This window comes from Chroicocephalus ridibundus, chromosome 16 (genome assembly GCF_963924245.1).
Source record: "Chroicocephalus ridibundus chromosome 16, bChrRid1.1, whole genome shotgun sequence".
Classification (NCBI taxonomy): domain Eukaryota; kingdom Metazoa; phylum Chordata; class Aves; order Charadriiformes; family Laridae; genus Chroicocephalus; species Chroicocephalus ridibundus.
The window spans coordinates 8,610,928-8,628,133 of NC_086299.1; the positions used below are offsets into that span (position 1 = coordinate 8,610,928).

At 40.7% G+C, this 17,206-nt stretch overlaps 2 protein-coding genes across 5 annotated transcripts in view; both read right to left on the reverse strand.

Moving 5' to 3' along the window:
* DVL1 (dishevelled segment polarity protein 1) overlaps positions 1–17,206 on the reverse strand; it is a 94,881-nt gene that overhangs the window by 76,733 nt on the left and 942 nt on the right. The gene's annotated exons all lie outside the window — the stretch shown is intronic.
* Positions 8,227–17,206, reverse strand: part of MXRA8 (matrix remodeling associated 8) — a 40,694-nt gene continuing 31,714 nt past the window's right edge. The window contains exon 11 of the transcript XR_010073547.1: positions 8,227–8,244. The gene's annotated coding sequence lies outside the window, so the exon portion shown is untranslated. The remainder of the gene's footprint in view (positions 8,245–17,206) is intronic.

Below are 17,206 nucleotides of genomic sequence, written 5' to 3' on the forward strand. Positions count from 1 at the left end.
CTATTGCTCCTAGAAGCCCTCAGGATAAAAGGAGAAAGGAACAATAAGACCCAAGAGTTTCTAGGACTATGAAAAAGAAGAAAGGTCTTATTTTGCTTAATTTGAAGCAACGCATTTTATTGGAATGACAGTGACAGACTCAAGGTTGTCAAAACCAATTGCATTCAGAAGCAATCACTGGAAGCAACCTTTAGTCAGCTTGCCAGGCTTGGCTAGATAATTATGTCATGAATTTGTTCTTTTATCCAGTATATCCCAGGCCACGGTCCCAGACCTTGGGCACAGGCAGTGATTATAATTTCTACTCACTCATTTTCTATTACTTTCATTTTGATTTCATGTAAAGAAAAAAGCAAGATGCTTCCTTAAAAAGAATACATCTGTTACACCTTAATGGATTTCTCCCCTTTCTGACGTTTTGTTATTTTGTGTGTGTGAGGAGATGTATTCCAGTTTAGTACATCAATACTTAGCCAGACTGCAAAACATTTAATGTTCCAGAGAGATGACTGGGATATTATCCAGAATTAGTACAATATAGTAATCCCACTCTTGCTCCTAAACACGTTAGTCTGTACTTTGGTCTTGATTCTCTAGACTGCCATCACTCAGATGAAAAACTTTACTAGTGCTCAATAGTTATCAATGGAAAAATCAACACAATGCAACTTCTTTACCCACTGGATGAAAAAAGTAGTGTTTACTCCAACCACTTTTTTTACATGCTTACACCTATCACAGCTGGGTCACCACGATAATTACAGAGAGAGACACCGACCTTTCTCTCTCCCTTTCTCTTTGTGAGTATGAGATACAGGCACTGTCAAGGCCTCTGCAGAAGGAATGGACCTCCACAGAACTTCATGGACCCAGAGCGCAGGTACTGTCCATCCAGAAGGGTTTACATTGCATCATCCAAATACAAAAAACCTCGCTGGAAGGAGTGCTACATGTGTAAGTGCTCATGGAACATGCTCTGGCCACCTCAGAAGTGGTTCTTCCAAAGAAAGCTCATGTTATACCACTAGGATAACAGGAATATTCACTCCCTTTTTTCCCCCCTTCCAAGGACAAATCATTTGCATGCATACAGAATGCGCAAAGGTGGGCAACAAACCTCTCTCTTACCAAAAAGTTTTACTTTAGGCCCATTTTTTACTGTGCCATGATCCTCTCACTCAAAAAAAAACCCTCCAATGCTGCCTGTCCTTAGGCTTGTTTCTTTTTGCTTAGGTGCAATGCAAGTTCTTCAGAGTAAGGACTGTTTTCTTACTGGGAGCTTACATTCTGCCTCGCAAAACATGACGTCCATCTTCACAAAGGATCCCTCAAACCATAAGTAACCACTCTGTATTTGTCTCTGACGCCTTTTTACAAATATACAGAGCAAGTGCAATTCATGCAGCAACCCACAGGACAAGGTCAAGACAGACCAGCCAAAGATGTCCCCACGAAAAGAACCTGTCAAGGACAAGCCTCCTAAAGTTCATCACCACCCTCCAACACCCATGAGCCCCTCCTGTCAGGAATGAAAATCCCAGTTCTTTTTGGACTGCCTGGTTTTAGTCACACAAACTAAAGTCAGCTTGGCACTACAAATGCAGAGCTGCCCTGCAGCAAAGGATAATTCACAGTAGCATTATCTTCAATTCACTGGCTTACTGTTAATTTGGTCTGAACGGGAGGGTGGGGGGAGTGCTAGCAAAGACAAAAATAAGCAGATGACAAATTTGCTTATTAACCACATTGAATAAGAGATGCATTAAAAAAACATAAGTAAGGAGGGGGGATGAAAAGCAGGATGTGAAAGAAGCAGGAGCTGGAACAGCATGGCTAATGTCAACCATGAAATGCAACCCCTGCTGGGACAATTCGAAAGACAGAAGAGGCAGGCTTTTTGACATTAACTATTTGATCGCTCTACTTCAGATGCATCTAGCTAATATCACACGAGGAACCGGATTTCCATTTACCCTGTAGGGAATTCTTACACGCTGGAGACCTGAAACAGCACTGATTACAATAAACAAATTCACTCTGCATTGAAAACTGTTGTTATCTTCACTCAAAGTTGATCAGGACACACTGTGCAAGAGCCATTCCCGAACAAGGAAAACACCAAAGAGCTCTTAGCAACGCCCCAGCTGCACGTTCACCCAGGCTCCACGGCCATTACTTAGTTTACCTTTATTTCAAATACTCAAAACTCTTTGAAAGGCACATTCTGTACCATTTCAGGATTAGTTTCTAGTACCACTGACGCCAGTGAGGATTTTTGCATAGACTGAAATAAGGAACTTGTCAAGCACGTCTGCAAGCATTGCACTTGCTCAACAATCTTGAATGACTAAATATTCCCGGATGTTTCCCCATGACATCAGAAATCCAACAGTTTAACTGGCACCTCTAGTTAGAAACAACACGGTTGGTCCAGAGATTCCTAAATATTCATGTTTGCTGCAGCACTCATATCTTGCCATGACTTGCTACCACTGCGCACTTTCTTCCTCAGAAAGAGCGAAATGTAATTAGTGTCAAGACACTTTTTTGCATATTCCTTTTCAAATACAGAAAACGTCTGTCATGCATCCTTACTCACTCCTCATCTCTCTACCAGGCAAGTCTCTGGGCTCAGTTAGTTTTGTTCCATTTACTGTACCTTTTTTCAGTTTGTGTCTAGAACTAAAATATGTCATAAATTACAACCGGAAAAAATCATATTTAAAACGCAGCCCCAGAAAGCCTTGCAAACCCACTCTTTTAGTAGTTCCATTCTTTCTGCATTGGCAAATAATTTTTATTTTTTTACATAATTTTAAGAATTCAACCACAATAGTAAATTCAATAGAAAATACTACGTGGGTACAAACAGAACAGTGACTGAACCTGGCTGCAAAGAACTTCTACTAAAATGACAGCCAAAAAGCAACGGGCAGGGAGGGGAGAAGGAGCCTCTCTGCGACTCAGCAAAACAAAAGGAGAGAGAAATCTGATAAGATACCAAGCGTTTACACCATAATCTGTAAGTGCAAACTGCATTTACACTAGTCTGTAGCAAGCTAGAGCTTTACTCTGATTTAGGAGTTTTCACAAATCAGAATTGAATCCCCAAAATAAAAGCCCTTATTTACAAGTTTCCTAGGCATGTCATTTTAACATGTTTACAGTCTCCTCCAAAGGCACAACTCACATCCATAAATTAAGGCAGGCACAAGTTTAACTGGTTGTAATATCAGGGTCTAGATCACTTACTCAAGGTCAAGTACAGAGTAGCTGGAAGAGGGAAAACTGAACTCAGACCTCAAATCCCAAACCAGTGCCTCAACCCACACAGTCATTCCCTTCACGTTCCAGACGGAAGGCAGAGACAAGTCATTTAAATATCACAGGTTTCAGATAGGATTTAACTAACAAAACTCTAATTTTGAGACAATTTTCAAATCTATTTGTTCCTCTTAAAGTTTATGTGATGAATGCTTGGTTTTAACAGTCCAACAGTTGTTAAAACACAAGCTCTTGTCCCAGTTCCCCACAGCAAGACAGCAGCTAACAAATAGTATTTGCACACTTACTTACTAAGCGTCTTCCAAAGGCAGGTTAAAAATAAATAAGTAAATCCCAATCTGGAGGCTCCCTTTTAGGGCTGCTCCTCACAAATTGCTGAACAACCTCAATAGGACATTTCTCCTTCCAAAATCAGAGATAACTTTAAAAAACAGAATAGTGCAAACCTAGCAGCTTTCCAGAGCAGTAGATGGACTCCATACCTCAGTCATTCCAACTGAGACTGCAAGTTGTTGTGAAGATGCCGTCCTTGTAAGACTTGAGCAGCCTCACTATCTACCTCTCATATCCCAGCCCTATCAGGTCAGCCATCAGTCACATTCCAATTAGTAATTAGCTGATTCACCTTCAGCATCACAGTCACCCTCTGCCTGCATAACACTCATCCAAATCAGAAATTCTCACACTGATTAGGCATCTTGGTCTTCGCCAATTATATTATTTGCCAAACAAAGCCAAGAATGTCGATCCTTACAGAATCACAGATCTTCATGGTTGGAAAGGACCCTTAAGATCATCAAGTCCAACCAAACAACCTACAATCTCTGCCACTAAACTTCACCTGCTTGCTAAAAAAAGAGTACTTTTCAAAAAGGAGATGTTTTCTTCTTCAGAAATGATGAAACAGGTAAAAGTAAATCCAATAACCAAATGATTCATAGCAAGTCAACAGCATAAGGTGAAGGGGTTCTCTTATTACCCTCAAGTGTTTCACTCATTCCAGTAATTGAATGGAGAATATCACGTTTTGTATGTTTTGAATACCCTCCCAAATGATTTTCATACTTTAGCTTACCAAGGCCACTGAAATAACCAAAAATGATTGTTATTCCCTCAGTTACTTACACTTCACATGGAAATAAGCCACAACAGAATCACTGAGCAACTATTTAGATCATTCCTTCCTCAAGCACTGTAAATTCCTCTGTATTTGCTCAGCAGCTTGTCTCAACCAATTAAACGCTACATCAGAAACTGTAGCCTCCAATAGTCTTCCCTGAGAACTGGGACCCCAAAACAGCACCAGCAAAATCACCAGTGACATCCTCTCCCTTCCCCAACATGCTCATTAAACCTTGAGTTGGTGCTTAATTACTTTAGAAAATGGCATTCTAGTGGCAGAACAGTCTAGTGGCAGGTTCTTTGCTAAAAGGCAAGCAATAATCAGACGGAAAAAGAAAAGCATCAAAGCTTTTCCTGCACATATGACACACACTTAAAATCTTCTCTTAGCTCTGATGCTAAAAGAGAGCTGAAGCCAACAGAAGATCCAGAGAACTTTGTGCTCATACCATATCCCCGCTGCTCACTATCTCAACAGCAATGCCCACTCCGGAAAAACTCACCCATCCCCATTAGTGGAGCTGACAGGACAAAGCTGGCTCAAGCACAGACGTATTTTTCCCTGAAGTCAGCACAACAGAAAGACTATACTTCTGAAGCAGCGTTTTCAGGACCCCGCTCGCTGACCTTTATTGATTCTAACACTCAGCTCCAAAGAGCCAGCAGCGTTGAACTAGCCATGAGCAACCATTCTTCCCTAAAACACATACATTCTCAGCATTCCATCCTCTCCCACCAGGCATTTTCTTCTTGCAAAGACAAGCTTCCAAATGTAGAGTCATTCATATACTGTATGTATTTAAACCCAAACTCTAGGGTGGTAGAGCTTGGAGCATCTCAAACTGTTTTCAGGAGTACTTGCAATCCCACAAGAGAGAATCTACGGAAGCAATTCCATCAAAGAAGCTTTTGGTACCCAACAAAGTCCGGACAAATATGTTAGTCAGAAGAGTCTGTCCCAAAGCCCATCAGAATTAACTAATAACTATTCCTAGGTATTATTAAGGAGTTTGGGTCAAGCCCCTATTGGGAACTATGAACAAGACAAACAGTAAGGAACACCTGTGTAAGCACATTACTACATATGAATGGATCTGCTTCTGAGATTTAAGTTAAACAAGCATTCGACTAAATAAGGGTTTAAAAGCTCTGTGTGTCACCAGTTTCCATGCACTGTAGGAACTGGTGCTTGGATACCACTGCAACAGGGCCTTAAAAACAGCCCCCGCTCCCATCCCCTAATTTGGCCACAGAGACATTTACTCAGAGCTCCATGAAGACCACCTGGCTCCAAAACACACAAGTATTTCTGTTATGGCCAAAAGACAAACAACAGATGAAGCAGTAGCAGCAAAACGAACAGCTTCCTGAAGTACCAGATACCCTTGAAAGAAAGCCCCAAGATAAGAAACCAGTTCACCTCCACGATCTCTGCTTATAAGGTAGAGATGGAAGAGGCTGGAAATTCTGTATTTTTCAGCTGGCACAGGAGTGTATTTTCACTATATTATGTTCTCACACAAACACACAAGTAAAGGACAAAGCAGTCAGACCAAAACATCCTGCAAAAATAAAGATGGTTACAGATAGCCTTTTCTTCCTGTAGGAACCAGGGTAACTAAAAAATGGCTTATGCATTTTCAGAAGACACTGCATTTCTGCTAGAAAAGACTGTTACCCACCCACAAAGGGATGCAAGTTTCAGTCCTAATGGTATCTTTTGCCTCGAGGTTATTATCACATTTGGGAAAAGAAGCAAAATTTAATATCTAAAGGGATCTTCTCAGGAGATAGCTGGATGCAGCGCTTAGATTTGCAGGTTTTCTGGAGAGCACACACGACCTCCTCATTTTTTCCTCCAGAAGAGGATCATCTATCTGCCAATTTTTGGAGGGTGTGTAAGGAGAGGAATTTTCTTTTTTGTATACTCTCCAAGTAAAAGAGGGTCAGAACACAGTGGGAGCTGCCATCAACTCAGAGGGTGAAAAAAATAAATCAGATGTTACTATCAACGGATCCTGCTTCCTTGAGAATACCTCTTATGAATTTGCCTTTTTTAACACATTGGTTTTTAGGCCAATTAAAATCATGATGAGAAAGTATCTTCCAAAATACTTTAACCGGCTATTGAGGGACAACATCTAATACACGTAGAAGATTTCAGCACATCTGAAGGTAACCTAAGGTAAGTCTCTGTATTGTGGCATTGTAGCATGAAGAAGTAAAGGCTTACACTTATAATCACGCTAATAGAGGGCTGATTCTATTTCAGTTCGGCTTTTTCACATGGTCCACTGGATCAGGGAAAGGACCACACCACAACAATTCCAAAGAGTATTTACCTGGTACCACTTCAAGCCAGTCTCCACAAGACTATTTTGGACAACGCAGGTATATGCTTAGAGAACTGAAGACCAAGACAGACAAAGTGGTGTTCTATTGAGAAAGGACATTTTTACAGCTTTCTTACATTTTATTGTCAGCAACATGCTCTTAAACAGACATTTTGATTCAATTACTATTAGGCTTCCAACTGCAATACTAGCTTTGTCAGCTAAACTAACAATGCAGACCAATTTAACCTGCATTCACTGCTAAATCTTTGAACAGTAGAAAAATAAGGCAAAAAGCCCTGTCTTGGAACTCTTGAATAAACAAGGCAAGACTGCATTTCTGAACACTAACAGTGAGATTTTCAGAAATGGTTTTCCTGTAATTTCATCGGAAGCAGGGTTAGACCTACCCTAAATGACTATGAAAAAAACAACACATTTTGCTGAGACACGAAAAACAGATGAGTTTAATCATCTGTCCAGATTCAGCACCCCAACCAAGTGAATAAAAGCAAGCAGAGATTAAACAAACAGTAAAAATGGTATTAGAGATTGTCAGGAATGCTTCACTCCCCCTTTTAACTTTCCCAATCCACCTACTCAGTGTATCTTGTCTGAAAACAGTTCGTCCTTTGGAACCAGGGTTGCATATACTGCATCTTGCAAATTTCTTAACAAGTAGCTACGCTTAAACTGAATTTACACGTGTTTTTCTCATTGGTTACATGTAGAGAGATTTCAAAATAACTGGCTACTGAAGGCCACTGTGACATTTACTCAAGACTACCAGAGAAGAGGATTTATTTGCAGATTGCACAAGCGTCCCTTGCAGGACTTAATTACCACCATATAATAATACAATTAGAGCACATAAAGTAAACATTCAGCAAAAGATGAGGCACCTGTTTTCTTTATAAATAACATAGACAAAGAAAAGGTGCAGTCCTGGATATCGTAAGTAATTAGCCATTAAACTGCATCAGAATAGATTTCTGCTCAGTACAATCAAGTAGTTTACAGACTTCAGCTTTAGTAAACTACAGGGAAATCCTTATGCAAAAAGAATGCAAACAACGGAGTAAATAGAGAGTAACCGTGAGGCAGGAGCAAGCTTTTTCAAAAAATAACTATAGGACCAAGTAATATCAATCTGTCTCAATTCAGTGCCATGTCCATTTTTATCGGAGGCCATTCACCTCATCTCCATTATCCAGCACAGCCAAGCGATCCAAAACATTCCAACAAAGGATCAGCAACAGCACAGCTTGCTCCTTATACAACAGCCTGAGTCCTGTCAGCACAAGAGCAAAGCGAGATTTCAAGGAACAAAGGATAAATTAAGTCTATCTGTAGCAGCCAGTCACTGAAAGGACACTGCCCCTTTTTTGAGCTTTCTCGAGTTCTCTTCGGGCTTTTCAGCACGTAGTGTTCAGCGCTGCTCCACTCAGTGCAGATATCAAAGCAAAAGAAACACTCAGAACTTACTTGCTCACCTCAGGATCACCTGGTGGACACAGGAAGGACAAAGGCTGACTTTACCTCCAGAACTCGCAAAACAGATGGTCAAGTCACGCAAAAATACTGAGCCATCCTCCCTTCCCACACAGACTGAAAACAGGAATAAAACTCTTCTAGATATTGCCTTTACTCTGTAAGTTTAATACTTGTCACTTTGCTTCTTCTCTCTTGGTTTCTTTCCAAATAAAATCCAGAAATCTCAGCATTTTAAGGAACCAAAAAGCTACACAGAATAAACTGCAATAATGCATATCTAAAGAGTTGTATTGAGTCAGCATCATTAATTGGAACGATCAGCTGATCCTATTGAATTTTCCCTCCCATAACATGAGGCACGTGCTGAGAGGGACATACGTGCTAAGAAAGGAGGATCAGGGTTTAATGGCTTTAAGATACTTGATCTCAACCAACTTTATATGGGACTGGACTCCAACACTGCTGAAAGTTTCAAGGATAATGCTGCTCCTTTTTAGCTTGCCAGAAAAAAAAAAAAATAAAAATCCACCTCTGTGTTGTAGAAGTTGTAAGTAAATTTAAAATAAAAAAGGCTTGCCTCTTCACGAACACCAGCTGATATCCCTAAATTATTATTATTATTTTTATTATTATTATTAATTATTATTCCACCTCCACAAAAGAAGGTGGAATAGAAACTTCAACCTGCCCTATTTCAAGGAGGCTGTAAACTCATCTCTGCTGTAATTGCAAGTAATCATACTACACATTTACCCTGGAGATGTTAAAATGGCACCAGAAGCAATCAAGACAGTGGGCTAGCTATTCAATCAACAAAATCAGTAACAAACTGGGCCCTTGCACAGAAATTCTAACGGCAAATCAGATCCCTACCGATCACAAGGCGCTTAAGATTGCAATGGGGAGACTACAATATACTGCAAGTTACTTGAAGTCTAGTATATTCTCAAGACAAATATCAGCTGCATAAAGACATTGATGGATACCTTTTCTCCATGTCTATTTACAAGAAAAGAATGACAGTAAAGAGAGAGAGAATTAGTCAGAACCAAAGAGAAGGAAAAAACACACCATTTAAAGGAATTTCACATAGACATGAAGGCAGAAAATCTACTGTTGATCATGTCAAGCAGAACAACAACATATCTAATCAGCCAAATATACGGGAACCCCAACTGTTGTGGAAAAAAGAGAGAAAGGAAGTAACTTTAACTATCAAGACATCCAAATTGAAACGTCATGAATCCTAAAGAAGATAAAGACCAGAAGAACAGGGAGAAAATTCTAGCAGTGATGCCATATAGAGAAAAATCGCTGTGTTTTCTAAACACCACCTTGTCGACCTTTCCACCTAACGCTGTAGCACAACAGTTGAAATAAATGGTTGGTGCTCCTGAATGACTCTCTGAAAGTCCTAATCAGCACGATAATTGACCAGGTTGCACTGAGTCGTGGTTAACACCTATCAGGCTGCAGTTCAAGTGGAATCTGAAATGCAAGCATGAACAAGGCTATTTTGGAAAATGCCAGACTCGTGCTTGAAGGTAAGCAAGCAGAATCCAAGGGAAGGGAGCCTGCTCTACTAATCTCAAATATACCATAGAAATCTTTACAGGCTTTAGTACTGCATGTAAATTAATTCCTTAATTCAAAATTTTAATCTATTCCATTGCTATTTATGGTTGGTTTCAAAGCACTGAATGTGGATCTCCTCCTGGCACATCTGGATGTCCTCCTGGTTGCCTGTTGACTCTTCTGTGACAGGCAAGAATAGCGATAATCTTTCAAAAATTATTATTATATAAATCCCATTTCATTCAACCTGCTTCACAGGCAAATTTTAATTAGAGATACAGCAAGCCCATAGATAAGTTGCTGAACTTGAATCCTGCCGAGATTGTTAATGTACCCAACAGCTGTACAGTCTGTGTGTGTATTCTTAAGCCAAAACAAGTCTACCTGAGCACTGGAAAAAAAGAAAAACAAAACTGTGCATGCACTATGTGGAGATGTTCATTAAACGAACAGTAGTAAACTTGTTTTTCTAACTTGTCCCACTGCAGATCACTAGCCACAGGAAGCAGACCAAACCTGATGTATCCCTTTAGCATGTTTTCATAGCATTAGCTTTTAATAAATATAACATACTCCACCCTCAGAGCAGAGCAGTCCTCAAGTTCCAGCAGAAAAAAGTGGTTGTTTTAAATATTTAGATTACATTACAGTTGGGACGTTAAAATAAGCAGTGACTTGTACTGTAGACAGCTATCAGAATCAGCTTGGCAAAACATGTGTAAGCTAACCTAGTGTGGTTACAGAGTACGAGCTTTGAGGTCTGTTAGGCTGGTGTTCTTATACATATCTTTATTATTTGTACTACAATAGTGCTTTCTGATGTCAGCAAACAGAAAAGCACCACAGTGCTAGATGCTGTATAAACATAAGCAGTAAGAGGCACGGTCTGCAGCAAGTTTATAAATTTCAGCAGAGAAAATGGGGAAAAGCTAAATAAATAAAGGCTATTCTCATTAGGCAAGGAGCTAACACAGGCCTCAATTCAGCACTACACTTCAGTGTGTCCAAGTACTTTGCTGAGTCCAAGCCCAAATCTGTGGCTGAATACATTTTTTTTCTGTTTCCAAAGTCTCAGTTCAGTGCTTTAACTATGCAAATATCCATTTTCTTCCACTAGGGAACAGTACTCCAACTTTCTGCAGGTATTAACAAAATCTCCCTTCCTGTCGTGAGAATTCCCCTTCCCCTGAAGGCCTCTATGTGGTTGCTGTTGATCCAGATACTCAGCTCTAAGGACCTGCCTCAGTAATCCCTATTTTCAGAACATGATTTCAGATTTATTTGATTGAATCAAGCTGAAACTTGACCTTCACATCTGAGTTCCTCCACCAACAGCAGACCAAGCCTTCCGCAACATGTACAGTGTTTAAGTGTGCAACAGACCATACTGGGTGCAATGAAAGCTGGAAAGAACCATGACCAACCTGCTAAGCTCTAAAGTCAGAGTCACCATACCCAGTTTTATTAGCCGTCTCAAAGAACTAATAAAAATCCAAGCATCTTCTCAACTTAACCATCTGTGGGTTTTTTGAGGAAAGCCTTTATTAAAAAGCTTTATCCTCCCACTGCACTCACTACAAGTTACACATTCGAACAAGTATTGTTCACATGACAGAATAGTTAAGCTAGAAAATGGCTCAAAATTCAGTGCATTTCACAGAAAGACTCTCGGTGACTTCACCAGGCTTTGGATCAGTCCCAAACAGAGCTCCAGTGCTGCCACATTCCCTGCTATAGCCTCCCAAAGCAAAGCAGGCAGCAGCAGCAGAGGAGGGTCATGAATCTTAGCCATGGGCGGTACCATGCCTTGCATTCATATTGTGGGTCAGCCGTGCCTGTTCACATCCCAGGGAACAGCTGTCCCAGTATGACATGAAGACAACTTTGATTATTATGCAATTGTTCCTTTCTAGCCTACAGACAGGCAAACCTTTGCCAAAAAAGGTACGGGATTAAAAAAAAAATAAAAAAATCTTTAAAAGAAACCAATTTGTTTCTCCATCTGTTCAAACATGCTTGCTATCCAAAAGATATTTTCAGCAACCACGCCATAAGCATTTGCAAAGGTCTATATGGTAAATTATGTGACTGCACCACCAGTGGAAGCCCCAACCCTTTTTAACCTTCTGTCCAAGTAAACTGCAGTCTTTTTCTCTGTCTAACTGTATCTCAGATCTCTGAATATTTACTAACTGATGAAACAGCCTGAGATAATGGAGAAAATACAGAGGGTTAACACTCAAAAGGGCACAAATCTCCAGGAAACCTCCTTTCATTAGTTCTGCTCTCATGAAACTACTTCCTTACTCATTCACCCTTCCTAAAAACACCCTGTTCTCTCAACAACACTGAAGGTAAAAGAGACTAAACAGGGAGGAGACAGAGATGCGCGTCAGAAAACAACATACAGAGGGAGATTCTACGTGGCTGCTTATAAAGATAATCTTGCTTCTATTTCAAGGCCAAAAGTTATACGGCACACCTCTTCTTATCTGCTCATCTACCTGCCCATCGTTCAGGTCAGTAACACGGACATTGTCTTGAATTCTGACTGCCCTCCAGACCCTCACATCCAGCCTGCATTTAGGTCTTGCAGTCTGTGTAGTATTTCTGAAAATTTCCATTTATACAGCTAAACTATGTGCCAGAGCTTTCATCATAGTAGTCACTTCAACATCCCCTTGCCTTGTTCTGATCCACACAGAGTCATTCTGTGGGTATCAATCCTTGTCACAGAGCTGCAGAGATCAGTTAATTCAGCACATGCCCCCTCTGCACGTTATTCTGCCAGCTCTGTATTTTCTAATGCAAATATGAATCGCTTGCCTTCATTTTATTCTGTTTCAAAAAAGACAGACTCCTACCTGTAACTGACCTATATCAGCCTCTGTCACCTGCTTGTTCAGTTTTCAAACAAGTATGGAGGTAGGCATCCTTTCATGTTGCTCTTTAGTCTTGAGAGGATCTCCTTAAAAACACCTGCAAAAATACCTCATTAAAATCTTTGTTGCGATAACTACAAAAAAAAAAAAAATTCAACCCAAAACTATGCTCTTACTACTACACAGCACAGCAGAGTCCACCTGAAAGGCAGAATCGTATCTGCAAGGGGCTTTCATCCAGTACGCTGCCTTGTGCCTGAATAAGCACAGAAACAGTTTTCCAAGCACAGAACTCAGCCCAAAAACCTTCTCTCGAGCTTGGCTAGCTCAGGGCCTAGAACTCTGTGGCACCTGAGTGCCAGAGAACCGGTACAAATAAGGCAGCCACGGTTTTGTTCAATGTTCCTTTGCTTGCTGGGTTTTTACAACAGCTTTCATAGTTATGAAACATTCAATGAGCACAGAATTCTGCAAATATAACATGCCAATCAGCTCTCTTTTTTAAATTATATATGTCTAGTGTCCAAATGACACTTTAAGCATCAAGTGCCTAAGCCTCACTGATAAATAGGCAACTCCTACTTTCATTTGTCCTCATGACAAATATTTTGAGGGTGTTTTTTTTAATATCTTGTCTCTAAAAGCTTTCCCAATTATGAAATTATTCTGCATCTCTGTAGCCAGACATTTGTCAATTAGGACTCTTGCTTCTCAGTTAGGACTCCTCTTAGGGCAAGAGTGAAAACAGAGATGGTACATTGCCTCCATGAGAAAAGACAGAAAACAGTGCTTCTCATGTTCCTCTTTTATCAAAAATCACCCCATTCAGCTCATAATCCCAAACTGGATTCCTACTGCTTTAAATCACAATTGCTTGCTACTTTTCAACACGCCAAGTATCAAGAAAATAAATTTCTGTGCGAGAAACAGCTGCACCTAAAAGTACAGTTTAAAAGGAAGTTCTTTTGCTGATACCAAAGGAATGCCTAAAAAGCCACTCCTCAAAGTACTCCCTAAAGAAGTATAATCAAAAGAGTATTAGTTCACACAATGGAAAGAATGAGGACTTGAACCTCACCCAGAAGGATGGCAGAAGAGATGTACTCTGGCGTTCGACAGATGAAGGCTGCAGAGCCTAGGACTGGCTTGCCCTGCAGTACTGACAGACACTTTCAGCAGCTCCTGCCCCAGCCACACGTTGATGGAGCAGAGCAAAAGAAGCCAGAACAGTGCAGGAGTGTATTTATCAGCACCAGCTTTTGTACAGGCTACATATTTAAGACGGTACAGTCCTTCCTCTGAATCTCTCCTGCTATAATCATGTCACAGCAGAGTATCCTATATTGACCAGAGATTAAACAGTAGCATGGAGTCACAAAGTAGATTTTTCTATAGAAAAATTAAAACACGTAACTTATGCGAAAGTCTGGATTATACACATTTATAACTTTGTATTTTTGGAAGTTAGTGATAGTGTTTTACAAGAAAAGCTCTGGAAATACCAAATATTTAAGAGCAGACAGATAGGAATTCCTCTTATAGGATCTGGCACACAGAGTCCAAGCATCACAAACTATAGCTTTATTTTTAGATATATTCATTATTCGTCATTCTTCAATCATCAAAGAATCAACAAAACTGCATTATACATTACTGTAAGGATGTGTGTGGCTGTAACCTTAGAATCAACAATTTTGGTGATCAGAAGTGACCTCTGAGCTATTCCCCTGAGAGGAATGAATCAGTCACTGTAAGCAACTCAGCAAGCTGATGCCAGAGCTCCTTGTCCATAAAACACATATCACAAATATCACCTTTTCTAAATCTCATTGCCGGTGGACTATCACATTAACGAGTCTGATCCTGTGATGTCGCTGCTTAATTTCCCACTGACTAGAATAAAAAGAGAAGCTGCAAAGCACTTCCAAGGGTTGAGTCTTAAAGTCAGAACACAGTTAGACATCCTGCATCTTAAAAACGTCATACCTACAGATAGAGTCGGTAGGAAAGCCTGGGCTTTCGGAATAAGGACAGGTCCAACCCATCAAGAATTAGCGCAGAAGTCAGCCTTGAGAACCAAATGGCACAGGAAAAAGTACTTTTACATCAAAGTAACACTGCCAGGAAAATCAAGATGAAGGTTCCACATTGTACCTATTTTCCACATCTTAACTGACAGTGTAACATTAAGACTGCAAGGCAGAATAGCAAATTAAACTGCCACCAAAGTTCAGAAGGAAGAACCCCACTCCTACACCTGTCTTCTCCTGTACCTTCCGAGAAGCAAAGCTGAAAGCAGGCTGGTACCTCAGCACAGGTACACAAAACACATAACTACTTAATTTTATAACACAGCTTGATACGGCTCCACATCCCCAATGGAGTTCCAGTCCAATCCTTAACAACTCTATCTTTCCCGGTTGGAAACAATTCAACACATCCACTGTTTCTGAACACAATTATTTAATATATTATTTCAGGATCCAGGAAAGGCTGTGCCTTAATTACAACAACATGTGCAGGGTATTGCGAAGTCAGTTCCCAATCACTGGCTTCTCAAGGAGGCTCCGCTTCTCCGGGAAAACATTTGCTTTCCTAACACAAGAAGTACTTTTCGGTCCGCGTTGGGATTCGCAAACTGCCCTGCCAAGCGGCAGTCACCGTGCCAAAGCACAGCCCCGCACGGCCACCGAGCAGCAACGGGAGGAGCAGAAGACTGGAGCTGTAGAATGCTATGCTTAAAACCAAAATGTTACTGTAGTTTAAGCCTAATTACCACTTACAGAACACACAGAAAAGAATTTCTTCGGACGACATTCCCAGGCACATAAGGTAGAAATTAGATACATGATTTTCTTATGGCTAGTGGCAACTGCATCTATAATTACCTATTTGCAACAACAATTAAAAAAGATCAGTTTGAAGATGAGGAAAAAAAATCCCATATTTACTATTAACACTTGCTAAGACAGCCAAGATTCATGGGTTTTCTTCTAATTCCTTATTTTTCACAGGCATTTAGGATTCAGAGAGGAAAAAATGTTGGTTATCAAACAAAACAAAAGCAAACAAAAATCTGATCAACAGCTTATTGGTTTGCAAGAGTCATCGATACTTCTAGCTGTCTCAAGACAATGGATTGCGACGCTAATGCATTCAATAGTTATATTTGAGATTAGTGTTTAAATAAGAGAGACAGAATTTACAGGTCCTAATCCTCATCATCCACTTTGCAGCCTTTCATCTTCCACCATCTCCATTTCCAACCACTTCCAACCATCATTTCCATCTCCAATGCAAGAACAGACCGTTTTCACCCCAGTTTCGAGACTAACAAGAGAATCCACTGTAGGCTTTACGTTACTGTTACCTGGTCAAAGACCAAGAACAGCCCAAATGTGTTAGAGATCGTCCCAGTACCTTCAACATGCCTCAGCAGAGTTTACGTTTTCTAGTACTGAATTTCTATAGCAGTGGAAATAAATGTATAAACTGGCTCAAAAAACTCACCATCCTTTATTGAGGTTGCACCACAAAAACTTAGAGCTTGAATTTATACGACAACTGCAGGGCACGTGTCCCCATCACTTGAGGGTGAAGGAGAAAAATTTATGAACAGACAATTTCAAAGACCTTATTTTGAAAACAAACAGTTTGTATAGTTGTTTCCCGAAAAAATGTTTTCACAATCCAGAAAAACAAGAAGTCAATGCATGAACACTCCTACAGTAACATGCCAATACTAACAACTTGCCGCATAAGAAATATGTGTCAACAAACAATATCCATGTTAAAACCATGGATAAAAACACAATTAACATTAAAGGCTTCAGGTCTCATGGATAAAAAAGAGGCTACACAATACGTAAAAGGACGCTTGGGATAATATATCTCACCAAACATAAAATTCGCACCTCAACCATGGCGTTATTTTAGAGTCAGGTCCACATTTGTTTCCAGAAACCTGCTCTCTCTTCACTGGCAAGGCATTTAAATATGTAAAATTGTCTTGCCAGCGACAGATGTGAGTACAAAGAGAAGCGATTTGCTACAAAAGGCTTAATATATTTCGAAAGTTGCTGTCTGGCAAACTGTCAAATGGGTTTGTATTGGTTTATTTTATTACGGCTGTAAATAAGCCCGGTGGCATGCAACCCGCATTTGTGTGCGGAGACGAGAACGATGTCAAATATCTCCTTGCTCCAGCCAGAAATCTGACCAACACCATCACAAAGGTGGTTCGGCAGCACGGCCCTCGGCTTCCCCGAGCAAGCTGGAGGCATTAGCAGTGGCGAGGCCCTGACAAGAAGTGGCCTTTTTGGCCAAGAAGTGGCCTTCGACCACCCACCCCTTGACACCCGCCGCCGCGCGAAGGCAGACCCAGAAGAGCCACCCCCATTTTCCCCACCGGCGTTTCTGCATTTCCACAAAGCTTCACCTTTCCGCACCGCCGCAGCCCCAACTCTCCTCGGCTCCTCAGAAATCCCCCTCCCCGGCGCAGCGCTCCTGCCACGA